Source organism: Anguilla anguilla, chromosome 12, assembly GCF_013347855.1.
Source record: "Anguilla anguilla isolate fAngAng1 chromosome 12, fAngAng1.pri, whole genome shotgun sequence".
NCBI classification, from domain to species: domain Eukaryota; kingdom Metazoa; phylum Chordata; class Actinopteri; order Anguilliformes; family Anguillidae; genus Anguilla; species Anguilla anguilla.
This window is the reverse complement of record NC_049212.1, coordinates 5,066,589-5,084,250: the sequence shown is the minus strand read 5'-3', so window position 1 is coordinate 5,084,250 and position 17,662 is coordinate 5,066,589.

Genomic DNA, 17,662 nt, shown 5'->3' with positions numbered 1-17,662 from the left:
AAATGGTTCCGTTGTTTTTGTTCCCCAAATTAAATCTCCATAGTAATGAATAATTTAGATTTAACTCTGGAATTTTCTACTGCATCCCATTCAGAGCTATGTGACAAGGTTCTTTCTTGTATTTTTTTAATGTATTTATTCATTCGTTTTTTTTGGAGGGGATAGGCGGTTACTAGAGCAGGACAACATCCCCTATTTCTGTTCGGATATTAATCCAAAGAGAACAATTAGTAGGAGTTTATCTTCTGGAATGAAAGGAGAAAAAAATTGAATTATTTTTTATCGTCACCATAACCAGTTTGACAGGCATTACCTGGCAATCTGCTGCCAGTTTGACACATTTAATGGGAAGCCGCGTTTGGATATTGGGACTAACAAAAGTATGAACCGTAACAATATTATGAACCATATCATCTGGTCCCAATTAGTCTCGCTTGAATAAGAAAGGCTTTCTTCTTGTAGCTCTGCAGAGACCTCTGCACTGCCTCTTATTTTACTGTCCTTATGTAGCGGGACCAAATCTCAGTCACTGGCCTGTTTTAAATGCTGAAGGAAGTTTCCTGTTTGGAGTGAGTGTGTGCCGTCTCCCCTGGTCTCATGTGAGCCAGTGATTATATCTCACACCCTGCAGGCCACACAGTACTACAGGGGAGGGCTAGCGCTAAGAACAGCTAAAATGTACTCCTTACTGATGACAGCTGTGCTGTCAAACCTAAATGCCAATCTTAGTAAATGAATGAAATAGTCTTACCTTAGAAATGGAATGCATAATTCATTTCGTAAGTTACAGACCAGAGAATGCTTGCAAAGATATATGTTGCCCTGACCAAAAGGTTCCAGGTATTTGGTTACCTCTAACCCTTTGAGTGAAACTCAACTCTTGGGTCTCACAGTGTGGCAGTTTTGTTTGTTCGGGGAAAATTGTTGCATGGGACAGTCACAGTGAGGACTCAATGAAGCCCTGTGGACTTAAACCCAGCTTCCCCCATAGATAATGTCAGCTCCAAGCTCTCATTCGTAGCTCGTTAGTGATACAGCCCAGCAATGATGCAGCCAAATGATACAGTATATACAGTATACAGTACCCTCCATAAAGTTTGGGACAAAAACATATTTTTCTTTATTTGGCGCTGTTCTCCTCAATTTTGTAATCAAACAATTTGGTTAATGTTCAGATGCTCTGTTTTCATTAAATGTTATTTTTATACATTTATTTATATGCCGTGTAGAAATTACACCACTTCTTATACATACATTTTATACATTTATTTATTTACTTATTTCTCAGCCTCTCAGGTCTGTCATTCTGACGTGGTCAAGTCAAAATGTATAAAAATACCCTGAAATCAAAGTTGAGAATCTGCATTTTAACCTCATCGGAATTGTTTGATTACAAATACAAGATTATAGAGTACAGAGTAACATCAAGAAAAACTATGTTTGTCCCAAACATTATGGAGTGCACTATATTTGAATGTATATAACCAAGCCGGTGCTAATCGTGAGCTTGTGCAAGTAATGGAACTTTGTTTCCCTTGCTCTTGCTTGTATAGGTTGTTTTGCTTCCTGCAAGTACTGGAGTTGTTTTATGTTAATCACTAAATAACTCATTTGCACTCAGAAGATTAAAGCTTTTCAATGAATCTAGGCTTAATGCTAATCAACCTCTGTGCTTGCTAATCATGTAAGTTTATTTAAGATTATTTGCTTTATGCATCATCGTTAAGGGGAAAAGTATCCTAATGATGGGAAGATGTGGGGTTCGAAAAGGACGGGCCGCTCAAACAAACAAAATTGCACTTGATTATAGACTTTAATTAAGTGCGGCTTTTTGCTGCAAAGATTATTTGCTTCATTACTGTAAGTGCAAAATAATCATAAGACTATACATGTAGCCACAATGCTGTAGTTGCTAACTCTTTTATCTAATAGCCTGTCCAAACTTAATCACATAGCCTTTCACTGAAGAGGTAGAAAGAAAGATTTGCAGCTAAATTTCCTTTCCCAGTATGTTGTGGCTTGAAGATGAGCTTCATCTGAAACAGTGCTAGGAGGTATAAAATCAATTAATTACATATCTGACTTTTATTTTGTGCTGAGGGTATTAACATTGCTATGGCTCAGAACTCCAACAGAGTTGCAGAAGGTGTGTGTTTACTTGGCTCATGGAGCAGCAATATTTTAATCATACGCAGTAATAAATCTATAAATTATATATTTTTTAATCATTCTGATGATTCTACCATGATAAAATCCACATGAGACTTGCTGGTGCTTAGTTCAGGCATTAGTCACATCTTTTCAAGATAATATTTTAATCCTCTTGATAATGCTAAAAATTTAGTCCACTGGAACTACTGTGCTATGTACTACGTATTAACATGTTGTTAAAAAGCAATACTTTTATTACAAATTAAAGGTTTATTGGTTAACCATAGCAAGACTGTAAAACCTAGTGCCATAATAATATTTTAACCCTAAGCCTTATCAGAATTCTACCTCAGACACCCAAATCATATGTACAACTTTTATCCTATCCCAAACCCTACCTATAACCCATATTATTTTGTGTGATAACATCTTTTGTGACAACATGTAAATGTATTTAAGATACATACTACATTAACCTAAAGGTTTAAAATGTAATGTACAAATAATGTGTTAATTTTTTTTTTTTTTTTCCCCCTCTTGGTTTAGTTTTTTTCCTTAACTGTAATGTCTGCAATGCTGAATTTAGTTTTTTTGTTTTTTTTTCTCCTGTGACTGTTTTCATAACCGTGCCTGTTGGTCTGAGGACCTGTCCGATCTGTTTCCAGAGTCACCTGCAGGCTCTCCGGAGTCATCACTTTAAGTTCAGCTCGAGTCGGCACATTCTCTTGCTTTTTTTGGACAGAAAGCAGACATCGTTTCCCTCAAGCAGCTGGAAAGATGGCTGAAGAGTGTGTAAATGCCTCAAACTGCCCCTCTGAGCTAAAGACCGACAGTGTTTGCTTCCAGCTGATTTATTTATAGTTCATTTTATATATATACATATATTTTTTACTACATTCAGTTTTATGATGTCTGCACTGCTCTGGGCGATTCTTCCTCTGCTGTCTGATGCACTTGTTTTTATTCTAGCCAGGGTGCACACGTCATTCCTTAAGGCTGCTTGGGTTTTCCAGGAGGGTAGCGTGTCCTGACCCGATTTCCGGACCCAAGTGGCTTAATGAGCACTGAGAAGCCCAGACCCGCACCTTCGTCTTTCTCATTTCACAGAGCTGTTTGGAGTCTGTCATCTTGCAAAGAAACATCAGTCAAAGTTCCAACTGCTGTAATAAAAGGACAGGTTTATTTTTGTCATATTCTTACCAGTATGTTATTACTACAAGGAGATGAGATATCAGTTTCTGCGCCACGGCAACGGGCTGAATGCTGGCATTGTCACGTCGGAACTTTGTGCACAGGGAGGCACTCGTTTGGTGTGGGATCAGTGGGCTGTCAGAAGAGACATTCTCTCTCTGACACGTTTCATCCCACCCTCAGAAGGTTTGATTCATCCACCTGCCTAGCTGTGACTCTTCATCACATCCTCTCACTCCTCAGGGCTGAGGTGCTCCTTTCCCCATTGATAGATTCTAGGACCCTTAAAATGAGATGACTGAGTCTCAACCTTGGCAAATCATAACTAGAGGTAAGATAGCAACCAAGCTGTGACTCTGGCCAATGGCAGCACATAGACAGTGTCAAAGAAGGTGCCTGGTGCAACCCAAATGATTGCTGCAGATACATTTAAGATAAGGATAATTAGTAAGAGTCAAGAAAAAAGTCAACTGTCAGGAGAAATCAAACATTATTTAAATGAACTAAATTAAAGTAATGATGCATGAGATCAATAAATGTATTATATGTATATAATGTTTCTATATGTGACACAAGGGATATTTTTACTATCTTTATAGCACTATCAAACAGCACAGCTTCCTCATTGGTTCTGAAGTCTAGTTTAAGCATAAATACATAGCAGTATATTAGAGCATAGGGTGCCATTTTTCAGCTCAAAACAGCAGCCTAAGTATGCAGCAATTCAGTGCTGACACAAGCAAACGACTCCTGTGAAATTATTTTTTTCTCAAAAGTAGGAACAGTGTATATAACACATTTTTCATTTTGACTGTATTGTTTTTGTTTTGTCAGGACGCATATTGACACAGAATGATTCCCTAAGAGACACAAACTAACTTTCTATGTGACTCTGGAAAATCTTTTATATCTTTTGAAACTGCTGATGTAATTTGTGTTGGGGAGGTTCTGTTTCCTTAGTGAAGGATATGACCACCGGTTGTATTAGATTATGGAGACTACAGATGTTACAGGCCTGAGGCATTTCTCATTAAATCCACAAAGATCAGGGCCTGGTTTATGTCCACTCCTCTCTTTCATCTGAAGGCATAAGAATCTCCAAGCTACTTTGCTGTTTATGGTACAAGGAGTGTCTGTTTTTATGTATTTATATTATTTAAATACTCAGGCTCTGCTTAAATGATTTAAAGAGCAATTCCAGCTTCTTGCGAGGCAGAAATAATTACCCATGACCCCCATGGCTTTTACTGACCAAATGATACTGAAGAATTTGATCAACAAAACACTGAAAAGAGCAGTTTGTTTTCTGTGCCATTCCTTTCCAACCACACCTGAAACACACAAGCTCACATTATTATATACTGGAACACCAAACAGCAAGCCAAGGTATGTAGGGTTTATGTTCCAAGGGAAATAACCAGAAAGTCTTCACATGCTGGGACACTATATGACCAAAAGTCTCCGGACACCCCTTGGTCTGGGAATGTTTTTTTATGGTTTTGGTTAGGCCCCTCAGTTCCAGTGAAGGCACATATTAATGTTACAGCATAAAAACACATTCTAGATTATACGCTTCTCCAATAGTTTGGGGCAGGCCCTTTCCTGTTCCAGTATGACAATGCCTCCGGGCACACAGGATTGTGAAATTGTTTTGTCAAGATCGGTGCGAAAGCAATTGACTGGCCTGCAGAAAGCCCTGACCTTAACCCCATCCAACACCTTTGGGACCAACTGGAAAGCCAACTGCGAGCCAGGCCTAATCGGCCAATCAGTCCCTGACCTCACTGATGCTCTTCTGGCTGAACAGAAGCAAACCCCTGCAGCAATGCTCCAACATCTAGTATAGCCTTCCCAGAAGATAAGAGGTTGTTATAGCAGCAAAGGGTGGACCAACTCCATATTAATGCCCATAATTTTCGACGAGATGTTGGATGTCAGGTGTCATATACGTTTGGCCAGGTATTGTATTAATTCACATGAAGCCAAAGGGGTCTAGGGTACTCAAAAGTGGCAGCAGTCACTTAAGATTCATGGAGATGGTACAATGCAATCAGAGCCAGTGGCAAGTTTCACATCGGATGAACCAAGCCAGTCTGTTGAATAAAGAAGAGTTAACTTGCAAGTGGAAATGTCAGATACAATTTTAATATTGCATATAAAGAATTTAATGATTTCTTAAAGCATTTGTGATGATGGTGCCATCCGTAGGGGATTTGTTTGTTGTTAACTGATGCATATTCATCTGATGCTGATGCATACGTAATCACTGTCATTAAATGAGGCCAATATTACTGCTGCAAATTGTTGTGCACCCTACAGTGATTATTTATTTATTTTTATTTGTTTTGCCTTACTTGCTCTTAAATGTGTTCTCAAGTATGCATTTACAGTGGAACCAAATGAAAGGCCAAAAGTTTAATAACTTGCCATAATGTAATAAAAGTCTAATGTAATGCAATAAAATCAAATGTAAAAAGTCTGTGATAATGTAATAAAACTCCTGTAATGTAATAAAATTGTGAAACTAATGTAATGGCATTTTGGCTCCTGACGCGCCCCTGTTCTACCTGCCATTCCTTGATGTTTCTGTCTTTCAGCAGGTTGGTGTAGGTTTAGGGGGGGCGTGTGGTCCCTTAACAGGCAGCCCCTCATTGTTAAAAAGAGCTCCGGGGGTCCTGCGCTCTCCCTCACCCTTCTTTGCCGGACAGTCTTTTGTTTTTGCAGCTGCAACACAGCCAACATTGACACATCCAATACTCCGCTTACACACTGATACCACACATCCCATAGTGTCTGTAAGTATCATAACATTGACACATTCAACACTCCGCTTACACACTGATACCACACATCCCATAGTGTCTGTAAGTATCATAACATTGACACATTCAACACTCCGCTTACACACTGATACCACACATCCCATAGTGTCTGTAAGCATCATTTCGGCTTTAATGAATAACTATTATCCCTAAAGGCCTTTGTCGCGTGTCTCATTTTCCCGTTGGTGACTGTAAGGTGCACTCCTGCAGGTACCCTTGACCAAGGCACCTGCCTCAGAACTGGAGTTGGTCCCCGGGCGCTGCACTGTGGCTGCCCATTGCTCCTAGATAACTAAGGATGGGTCAAATGCAGAGGACAAATTACCCCACTGGGTTCAATAAAAGTATATCTTATCTTATCTTATAACTAGCGGTCATAACACTCATAATGTAATAAAATTCCTTTATTGACCATTTATTACAGGCCTGGTGACCATTTTGGATAATGTAATAAAATCAGAGAGTAATTGTGGTGTGGGGATGGCTGGTTTAAGCAGCCACACCTGCCCTGGGTCAAGCTAATTAGACCTGGCCAATTGGATAATTGGTTAAGAATTAGATAATTGGCCAGGCTAATTGGACCCAGGAACAGGAGTGGCTGCACCTGTGCGTAGTGAGGTAATCACTGCGCACAGGTTAAATCTGCCATCCCCACCCACAAAAGAGAGCCTCTCTGTCATGATAGTATTTTACATCTGCTCATTTGGCTGTACCATCTTGCCAAACCCTCGTAAATAAATGTGGGCTATTTGAACATCTTCTCCCTGTGTCTCTGTGCTGGAGGGCCCCTAGGAAAGCCACTTTGGTGGCCTGTGGCAGGCGTGTTTGCCACAGTAATGTAATAACTCACTACATCATCTTTGTGCTACACTGTTTTTTGGGTTTTGGGGTGCTATTTGTTACACTAGAGTAATGTAGTATGCCTTTGTGCCATTCTGACACGATTCATGCCATGTTTTGTTGTGTGCTTTGCAGTACCCTTCTAGAACATTCTAGTATGCTTTATGGTACTTTGGAACATTATGGTGTACATTTTATGATTCTTTCATGCTTGGGTGTTTTCTGTGGTACTTCTTTACTATGCCCTGCAGTACCGTGTGGTACTTTATGATTTCTGCGGTACTTTTGTGGACTACTTTTGATGATTGATGACAATATAAAGACCCGAACCCCACACTTTTGCTTCACGAATCGCACGCTAGTTTTGTAGGAACTTTTCTTAAGGAAAAAGTAAGTCCAAAGGCATGCAGGTGATAGGAGAATATAAATTAGCCCTACCCATAGGTATGGGTGTGTGAGTGAATGGTATCTGTGCCCTACGATAGATTGGCCTGTCCAGGTTATATTCCTGCTTCTCACCCAATGCACGCTGGGATAGGCTCCAGCACTCTCCGTGACCCTGACCAGGAATAAGTGGGTATAGATAATGGATGGATGGAATCCATTAAAGACACTTAAGTACACTTTTTCTGAACTAAATGCCAGGTAATGTAATAACCATTTCAATCATGGCTTACCACTTTAGGATAGAAAAGTTTAAAATAAATGTTATAAATATTCCAGGATATACTTTCAAAGCAATCAAATTGTATGATTTGGGACATGCTGGGACGAAATATTGCCCACTATTCACCAACTTGTTAATAAATATTTTTTTTTAAATGCAACAAAATGCAAATAAAAACACAACTACTCCATAACTCGATTAGTGAAGCAAACAGTCCCTGCATTGAAAACCTTTCTTAAAAACAGGAAGGAGCATTGACATGATCAAATCGTGCTTACGTCTTAACGTTAAAAAAACCGTTTGCATGTTTTTTACAAAAAGGATGGATTTGGTAACTGAACCCGAAGTATTTGTCCAAGGGCAGAAACTTGAGGTAGTATATGAGTTTAAATATCTGGGACTCATAATTGATTCACAACTTCATTCTTAAAAACATACAAAGAAAATAGTGAACATGGTGAAATTTAACCTGGCTAATTTTAGATTTATTAGAGACAATCTTACGACAGAGGCTGCAAAATTGTTTTTGAATGCCATGATTCTCCCTCACATCACTTACATGTTTGTGTCCAACTAGTTTGACAGTAAGACAACTCTCAAACCCATTGAGACAAACACGCTCTAAAGGTCCTAGACAAAAGGTCAAACCGACATCATCACTGTGACATCTTAGCAAAGTATGACCTCCTAAATTGGGAAAATCTGGTCAAATTTGCAGACGCACGTTTAGTTTTTAAAATCCTTAATGGTCTCGCTCCTCCTGTGCTGACAGAGTTTGTGAAAAAAAAAACTACAAGTAGGTTCACTAGGGCATCCACAAGAGGGGATTGCATAATAGCATTAAGGAAAAGCGCTTTGAGCCAATCAGCCTTGTCTTTTAAAGCATCACATATTTGCAACACCCTGCCTGCAGACTTGAGAGACCTGACAAACATTGACACATTCACCCAAAATTTAAAAATTTGGTTATTGGGTAATCAACAATGTCAACATGATATCTAAATATGCCGTCAGTATTTTCAATTTTGTTTATATGTGTATACTATGTATATGTATGTGTGGATATGTGTGTATATATGTGTATGTATGTATGTATGTATATATATTATGGCTGTTAAGTCACTGCTAAACTGCATGTGTGTTGTGTAATATTGTGGAGTATCTGCATGTCATCATGTGATCACGTTTTGTGCTTTTTTATGCTTTAATACCTTCTGTATGTGCTTGTTTTATGCTGTATATGCTTGCCTTATGTGCTCCATTGTTCCTTTGCATGTGCCTGCTTCTGTGTTGCTCATGCCTGCTTGAAAGCTCTGTGTGTCTGTTTTTATGCACTTTTAATGTTGTACCATGGCTTCTAGTCTGGTCTGCTTGTTATTAATGTGTTAACATCAGCCTGCCCAGGGACAACAGATGGAAATTAGCGATCTAGCTAAATCTGGCACATTTACATCACATAATAGTGATGTTGATCAATGTGTATTGTCCCTGTCAAATAAATAAATAAATAAATAAAATAAATAAATATGCAAATATGCTTCAGAGGACTGTGGAACTGTGTGGCAAAGGAGAAACACTATGTCACAGTCATAACAGAGGCCATAGTGCAATTAAATCCAAAAGGCCAAATGAAGCAGATAGTGAATGAGTTGTAGGGGAAGCGACCTCTGATAATGAACAAATTGCTAATGAATGTAAAACCTTTTTTTCATTCAGTCTGTAGATTTGCCTTTGTGAAGCTAAATGCTCTTGCTGCGCACTCCCATGTCACATTTGCGAGCAAACAGTAACAGTCTAGTATAACCACTGGGAGCACTAACAGTGGCAATAGCAAGATTTCAATGTACAGAGCATCGCTTGGCCAGTCCAGCATTTCTTTTAAGGGTGCCTAATTCAGGAACACACTACTAAATGAGCTGAAATTATCAGAACATTTTTAATACTTTCAAAAATAAGACTAAGTTCTGGCTACCGCAAAATTGGTTGCGCGGTCATATCTGAAGTAACCGTGTAATCGTCTTCCTCTGTAATCATGTTGTGATGAAATGTGCTTAATTTACGTAATATACACAAATTGTTTTTGTAGTTTTTGAATATTTTATAGCTGTTATATTTTCATTTTCTTGTTTTTAAATTTTCTACCTTTTAAAAAATAAAGCCCATCTAGGGACGAGTGTTGGAAATCAGCATAAGCTAAACCCTCTAAATAGTTGCATCAATAAAGTAAGAAATATTAAAAATAAGGGGAGTTTATCCCAGCATGCATTGGGAAAGAGGCACACCCTAATATCCTGCTATCCACAGTACCACCCAGCTTTTGTTCCTGTTATATAAAAATATGATGTTTGTAAGGAGGAAATTTTATTTATAAACCACATTTATGTGCATGTTCCATGCATGCCTTCTCCACCTTGTCCCATTAGATCATCTACAAGCACATTTCTAATTGCATTGCTATTGTCTGCTGGGCCACATCTTGAAATGTATCGAATAAGAAGGGGAAATGACCTGACATAATACTACAACCTGAATCTTGCTGAGACTTGTTTTGGAAGGAGCAAACAACTTCTTTCCCCAATTAGAGCTGCAGTGAATCCAGATAATGTTGTTAGTGACAGACTGTGGTGGATTCCAGAACAGATGGCTGTTCTGAAACCAGCAGGTAACGCAATTATGAGGAATTGAGGAACAGCCAGGAAAGCAAAAACGCTGATTCCACGGCCCATTTTCATAAATTCATTCATTTTCATCGTGTTTATGTAGCATGTGCTCTTGTCAGGACAGTTACAGTGTAATAGAACACAAGTGCATTCATCTGATTTATCTGAGGAAAAGTGCCAGAACTGACTAGAAACATTTCCAGATCTGCGAGGGAGGAATCAGATCCAAAATGGTTGACAATGCAGTTCTCATTTCCTCTTTATCTCTTGTAAGGGGGATGTAGGAAGAAACACATTTTCCACAAAGGTCACAGTTACACAGGACAGGCTGTGGTTGGTTATTTATTCATTTAGGTATTTATTTACCTATTTATTTATTTCACAGGGGCTCACACATGATTGCGAGAGTTTAAGAGAGGTCTTGCAACCAACTGCCAGCTGGCATTAGGAAAACCCAATAAAAAAAAGGAAAAAATTAGGTCATTTCAGCTCCACACCCAATCATTGGATCCTATCGGACACATAATGAATAATTTGTTTTGCTGGGCTGATTTACTGGGACAAAGTACTTTTTCAAAAGTAATGTGCAAAACAAGGTTGGATAGTTTCAGAAGTAACACCTGTGGGCCTCAATAAACATGGTATTTAATCCTGACTTTACTGTCATCAACAAACTAAAGTGAAGGCAGATGATTTGCCAACGTGAATTCTGGGAACATGTGAGCCAGTGAGAAAATTGTCCATTTAAGATGCTGGCTATACTGTTTATGGTGCTCTATGTACTGCTTAAACTATCATTTGAGTTCAACTTTTGTCCTTAATGTTGACTTAAAAATAAATGCAAGAGTACATTTTGACCATCACCAGCATATTCTTCTGATCAATGAATTCACCAAATTTTTACTTTAATAACTAAAAAATGAACGAATATACTAATTGTGATCCTTCATAGTTTTGTAACTCATTTAAGCTTATCTTTGCAGGATCCAAGATGAGTCCAACTTGCTAATCACCACGATACAATGAACATGCCAAATTTATATCTTTGTAGGCATGACAGAACAGCTGAAATACTGATATGATTTAGATGTGTTTAGTTGCACATACAAAAATGTAAAAAAAAGGGTGTAAAGGTGATTTAGATCTCGTGTAACATACTGTGGTATATTTTTCAAAACCGCTTAACATGTCAGAAAGTGATTCTCTTCTCACTTTCATAAGTGTGTGTGTATGTGTGTGTGCATACAGGGTGTGTACATTCCAAGATTGCCTTGATTGCTGGGGTTACGCAGTTCAGATACATTCCTAATATTGTATTTCAACTGGAGACAGCATCATGATTGACATATGAGATTTCATGTTACGCTAATAATTATTATTGCGTAGTGTTGTGAATGATTTATCTTTACAGTTTCCACGTGTTTTCTGGTTTTACGTTATCATATTAAATGTTGTGTATCTGTCAAAAACGGCTCCTTTATTTCAAGTTTGGCTCGAATCCATGTGTATCTGTTCAATGTACACTTCAGACAAATGCAACGTATGGTTATTTAGAGCATTGTGCCTGGAACCATGCTGAGCATGTACTGTAGACTGAAACCCATAAACACTCCTGTAGCCTGGAGTACGATGTATGGCTAGGATTCAATCAAAATCTTTCCTTAACTCTGACTTACAAACAAGTGTAGGAGTTACATTTCCCCACATTGATTTTGTTGACTGCTGAACTGTGTTGCACAGGGGAGTGAGAAAAAAAGCCAATTCGATTGTGCGTTTAAAATTACAGACAAACTGAATACAGGCCATAATCTTCTGAAAGAATTGGCAATGTTCTTGTTCATTCTTTTTTGATATTCTGAAAGCCTTTGCCTGAAACATTTTTGAGAACTTGACTCTGGATGTTTGTGGAGATTGGGGCCAGCTCAAAAGCTTCGTAATTCTGGGGCGGGGCAGGTCCGGGAGGGGGGCTGGGGGTGGGGCTTCCCCTATCCAGCACAATAAAATAATTAAATTCTTGCTGGCTTTTAATCATATTTAACACCTCATTAAATCACCTCGCAAGTAACTTCTGCCAATGTCTGCCTGATGTTGCCACGGTTACCGTGGCATTTTGTCAGCCTAAAGCCAGCCAGAGGTCATGCCACATCCACAATTTCAGGTTCAACTCTTTCTTGCGTATGGGTGGTAAAGCCAAATGGAATGGCTGAAATATTTACCCGTCATGATAACTGTAATTATCCATGGTGTGTGTTTACTCTAGTGGCCAAGTCTTTGCAACATTCATTACTGTGCCATTTTACCTGCACACACAGAGTTTGACAAATTGTTTTATTTTTGGAGGAAACATGATTTTAGTGGCCATGATGCACAGCATCTCTCTCTCTCTCTCTCTCTCTCTCTCTTATTAAATACTACTAAATGACAAACCATATAATTACAGATTTACATTTACCTTGTAGATTAATGTGATACCATGCGATAAAAAAGTCCCCATTGTTACACTGCAATGATGAATACATCAGTGATGGACCATGCAAATTCCACTTGCTCAACATGTAATAGTGCTTTCAGTCCCGGTTGTGTGGTGTACAGTTCCCCAGTGAGGGTATTATGTGACAGAAACTGCTCCAGAGCCTCATTATGTAACAGTGCCACTAGCACACTATGTGGTTTTAAATTAAAAGTGCTGTATTTTGTTTCACATCGTGTCTTCTGCAGACATGACAGAATAAAACAGTCGCCACTTCATTCATTACAACAATTCCAAAAGTAATAACCTTTTGTCATTACACAACTATATTAAAAAATCTGTATTAACATTTGAGGTAACATGGGTAAATATTTGGCAGCACAGAGCAATCCAAAGTACAAGACGTCCAATCAAGGCAACAGGGGCTAGAGCTATTAGCAAAGGGAAAAGTTTTACCTTCATTCCTTTTATTATTTTCTTTATAAATCAGCTCTGTTTTTAAAAAAATCTTATTTGATCACTTTCTTATGAACTTAAAATTTGAGTCATCTTGCCATTTGTGAGGTGGTGACACCTCTCACTCTGATTTCTGCAGGTTAATTGACCCTGACGAGGGGCAGGTGTGTGAGTGCTATGGTGAGGTGATGGCACCTCACAGGCATTTGCTCTGAGCTAATTGTCCCTGATGATGGTCAGGTGTGGGAGGCCTTTATCTAGCCCCTGTTTTCTGGGGTTCAGCGCAGACTCATTTTTTGTCAGACTCTTGGTGTGTAGGGGTGTGAGAATTGGCAGAAGTTACTGTGTTGATCCTATCTGCCAGATTTGATCACCATTTAGCTTCTTCTCGAGCTGTTTATCTCTTTGCGCTGTGGAGGACATTTTGTCCTCGTCTCTTTAGTTTTCCTTTTGTTTTCTACCCGCCAGGCTGCGAGTGTCCTTTTTCTTTTGTAAGTGACTCCACTCTGTTTTTCTAGTGGGGGTTTTCTTTCTGGGTAGATCCGCTGCGGCGGTGTTTCATTTCTTTTGGTTTTCTGAGCCCGCTGACAAGTTTCAGTGAGTGGAGGGAGCGATTACTTCGCTCTTTATTTGGTTTTTCCCCTTCCCTTTCTATAGCTCGGCGATTTTGTGGTTACCCCTCAGGGTTAACTTTTAGATCCCCTCAGTCCGCAACTGCGTCCCACCCTCCTCAACCGTGACACCATTGTTTTAAAATGATCATGTATCAAATTCAGTAATGCCACAATCACTCTGTCTGCACATTTTCAGCATGAATTATTCATGTTTTTGTCTCAAGAGGAGGGTGCAGGGGGTGTGACTTTATTTGATTAATTTGAAGGGCTCGGTGCAAACAATGATAACTAGATACAATACATCTTTCACAAAGAAAGATTTTGGGAATTTTCAAAGGTAAAATTGTGGACAGAACCGAGTTTGCATGTTCATACCGTGACTCTAGAGATGCTGTACCACTGAGCCATTGTCCATATAAACCTGCTACATATGGGGAACATATTCCTACTAGAATCTGTGCTGGTCATTCAGTGTTGGCCATGCTCCAGTCCCAGTGATCCCAGTTGAAAAGACCTTTCCATTCTGAGTTAAATGGCCCAAACAGAGCTGTCTGTGCCAGTGCATATTAGCAGTGCACCACAGACATGTTCCCATGTCAGTAATCTATTATCAATGAATGCTTAACCCCAGTTCCTATGTATATGACCTACAAAAAATCACAAAGGTGTCATATTGTGGCTGTCTCTCTAAAACTGACAAAAAAAGAACAAGTAAAGATATGCTTTCCTCCATGATATGCTAATGTGCAAACATAGATGTTCAGATGTGTTTTCCCTAGTTATGCTGACTGTACTCAGCTGTAACTGTTAAGCATGTGGAAAGCTCTTCAATGGGAGTCTTAACTAAATGTTTGTTGGATATTAAAAAATAATGTCCTAAATTCAATGAATTTCCTTCAGTTAACTGAAATTTATTTTAATTCACCCCAAGAAGCATAGATAATGGTTTTGCATGGATTCAATCTCTAAAGTTCTGAAATTGAACTCTGAAGTTAGAAATCTGTGGGTAATCATAGACTCAGGGCTGTGCATGAAATCTCATATTATTAAAGACATCACAAAGTCTCTCTTTATCACTGCAGAAATATAGCAAAAGTGAGGTCAGTTCTATCCCTGTCTGATGCTGTGAAAATGACCCATGCTTTTATATCATCTGAACTGTCTTATTGCGATGCTCCCTGGTCACACAAATTATGTCAGTGGAAAATTACAGAGTTCCCAGAATGCAGCAGGCAGAGTGCTGACATGGAGCAAGAAGCGAGTGCATCACCCCAGCACTCATATCTCTGAACTGGCTCCCGGTCAGTTTCAGAACTGATTTCAGAAAGTTGCTGTCGATGTTAAAAGGCAAACTTTGGGTAGAAACTGACTACATAACGGACATGCCTTGTGCCTAAAGAATGTTTATATCAGCGACACCTGGGCTCCTGGGTGTTTCCCACAGCCTTGCTTTAAGAGCTGATTTAGATAATCTATGCAGTGCTTGGGGTGGCTGGCGGCTATTTAACACACAAAAAAACTTAGTGGACTTAATAGTAACTAATAATCCTCAGAAAAACTTGACAACTAACAAACTTGGAGAGGGGAGAGAAGGTAGTAGCTTTATAACTAAATACCATCAATGAGGAAAATTAAACATAGGAAGAATGGACAAAGTAAAGTTCATTGAAGACCTACAATGAGCGATACCAGGGGTGTCATAATGAATCCTAAGAGGGCCCCGGTGTCTGTGGGGTTTTGGGGTTTCCCTTCAATCAGCTGCCAATTAAGGGCTTGGGTACAAGGTGTGTGGATTCATTTCAATAAGTCGAGCCAATCAGTGACTTAAATGAGACACTTGTGCTGAGAACACTCCAAAAACAACAGCAGACACTGCGGCCCTCCAGGGCTGGAGTTTGACACCTGTGAGCCAGAACATCCATAGATTTTCTTTCTTGTGAATATTCCTGGCAACACTGCTGGTTGTTGATGGTATTGGTGGTTGATGGTTTTATGGATTGAATTTACTGTAGTATACTTAAAATCCCCAGCAGCAGGTAAGTATCCGTAAATGTGATATGTTAGTATTAGCATTAGAGAACTTTTAATTAGACCTCTTTGTAAGAATGTTTTTATCATCAAAAATGAAGGAAAAAGATTGTCCGCTAAGAGTTCTGCATGTATCTAGAAAGCTAAGCTATGCTTGTGTCCCCCTTCCTTCCTTGTTGATGAGTAATTAGCTTTCCAGCATATTGGCTTTCAAAGTTAGTCATATTACCTCTCCATTGTAAGCTTGAGAAGGTTAATACCAAGAAAGCATTATTGTTCATGGATTCCAGCAGTTGCGGTTAATTCAAATAAAATAATAAAAGTGCAATAGTGCTCTACCCAGTTTTTGCATGGCAGACCTAGCATCAACATGTCCCACACAAGTGCATGCTGGGCAATGTGCTAATTTCAGTGCACCCTGCTAATCCTCTCTTTTGGAGCTGGCACAGGCAGAGAATCATATGTGTTTACTGTATAATCTATTATGACAGGGTGAGGTCTCACTTGTGGTTCAAAAACCCTAATGAGCTTTGCTAATGCTCTGATGAATGGTGTTTCAAATCCCTAAATGTTCAGATTTGGGCAATTTGAGGCATTCAAAACATTTCCTTGAGCATCATAGTAAAAAAAAAAAAAAATCAACTTTAACCCCTTAGCACACATGCCAAATCTGGCCAATCCTCACCCTTTTAGGGAGTATCCTATTTAAAGCTTTATAATTCCAGATGGAACACCACAGAGACGTTCATACCATTTATAATACTAACTTAGATTAGTTTGCATTCATAATTTTGGGCACAAATGCAATTGTCTAGCCAAAAATTAATTGCTTCATTTAAGCCATTTTCCAAGTCTCTGTTATGCTCGCACCTGGAGTTATAAAGCATTAAACAGAACATCCCGTAAAGGGGCTAAGATTGGCCTGCCTTGCCATCTGCATGAAGGGGTTAAGATAAGACAAATTTGTTAAGACAAATTGTTTCAAGTTGGTCTTGAAATCCTGTTACCATTTGCCATTTTTCCTTTCTTGTCAGCACAGCAGGGAAAAAAAAAACAAATTAACATAAAAACAGTATTGCGTTTATATACTGTCAGAACATGATTTATGTACATGACTAAGTTGCTTTAAATCTCAAAGCCTTTCAATCACTCAATATCGCCACAAGCAAGCACATTACCTAGGTCTTCTTGTTAAAGGTTTTTGGCAGGTCAAGGTGGACGCCTCTACTCATGACTAATGTGAATCACTCAACATGAATAAACCAATATGCACAAATGAACCAATGACTCCTACACTAATGTCCCTGTTATTTATTTATTTTTTAATGTAGCAAGTAAAGATAACAAATGTAAATGATGAGTCATTTTTACTCAGTTGGTAGCTTGTGGATAAAGTGATGCTAAAGCAGAACTTTCTGATCTAGTAGCAATTGGGTGTGGAAGCTCAGATGAAACAAACAATAGGATGAAACTGAATGTAGGTGGGACATTGATGGCATCTTACTGTGAGGATATTTGTTCTGGCAAGCATGATGCATTGTAAACAAATCTCCCTCTCTCCTTCTTTCCTTTTCAAATTCAAATTCAAAGTGCTTTATTGGCACGACAATTTTCATTTGTATTGCCAAAGCATGGCAAGGAACATGTGAATCCTTTTCTCTCTATCTCTCTCTCTCATTATTTAATTTATAGCCTACCTTTTCTGCTCACGTGCTGCTGTGTTCACAGTTGGCACATGGGACGTATGCTAGGGAATGCTTGAA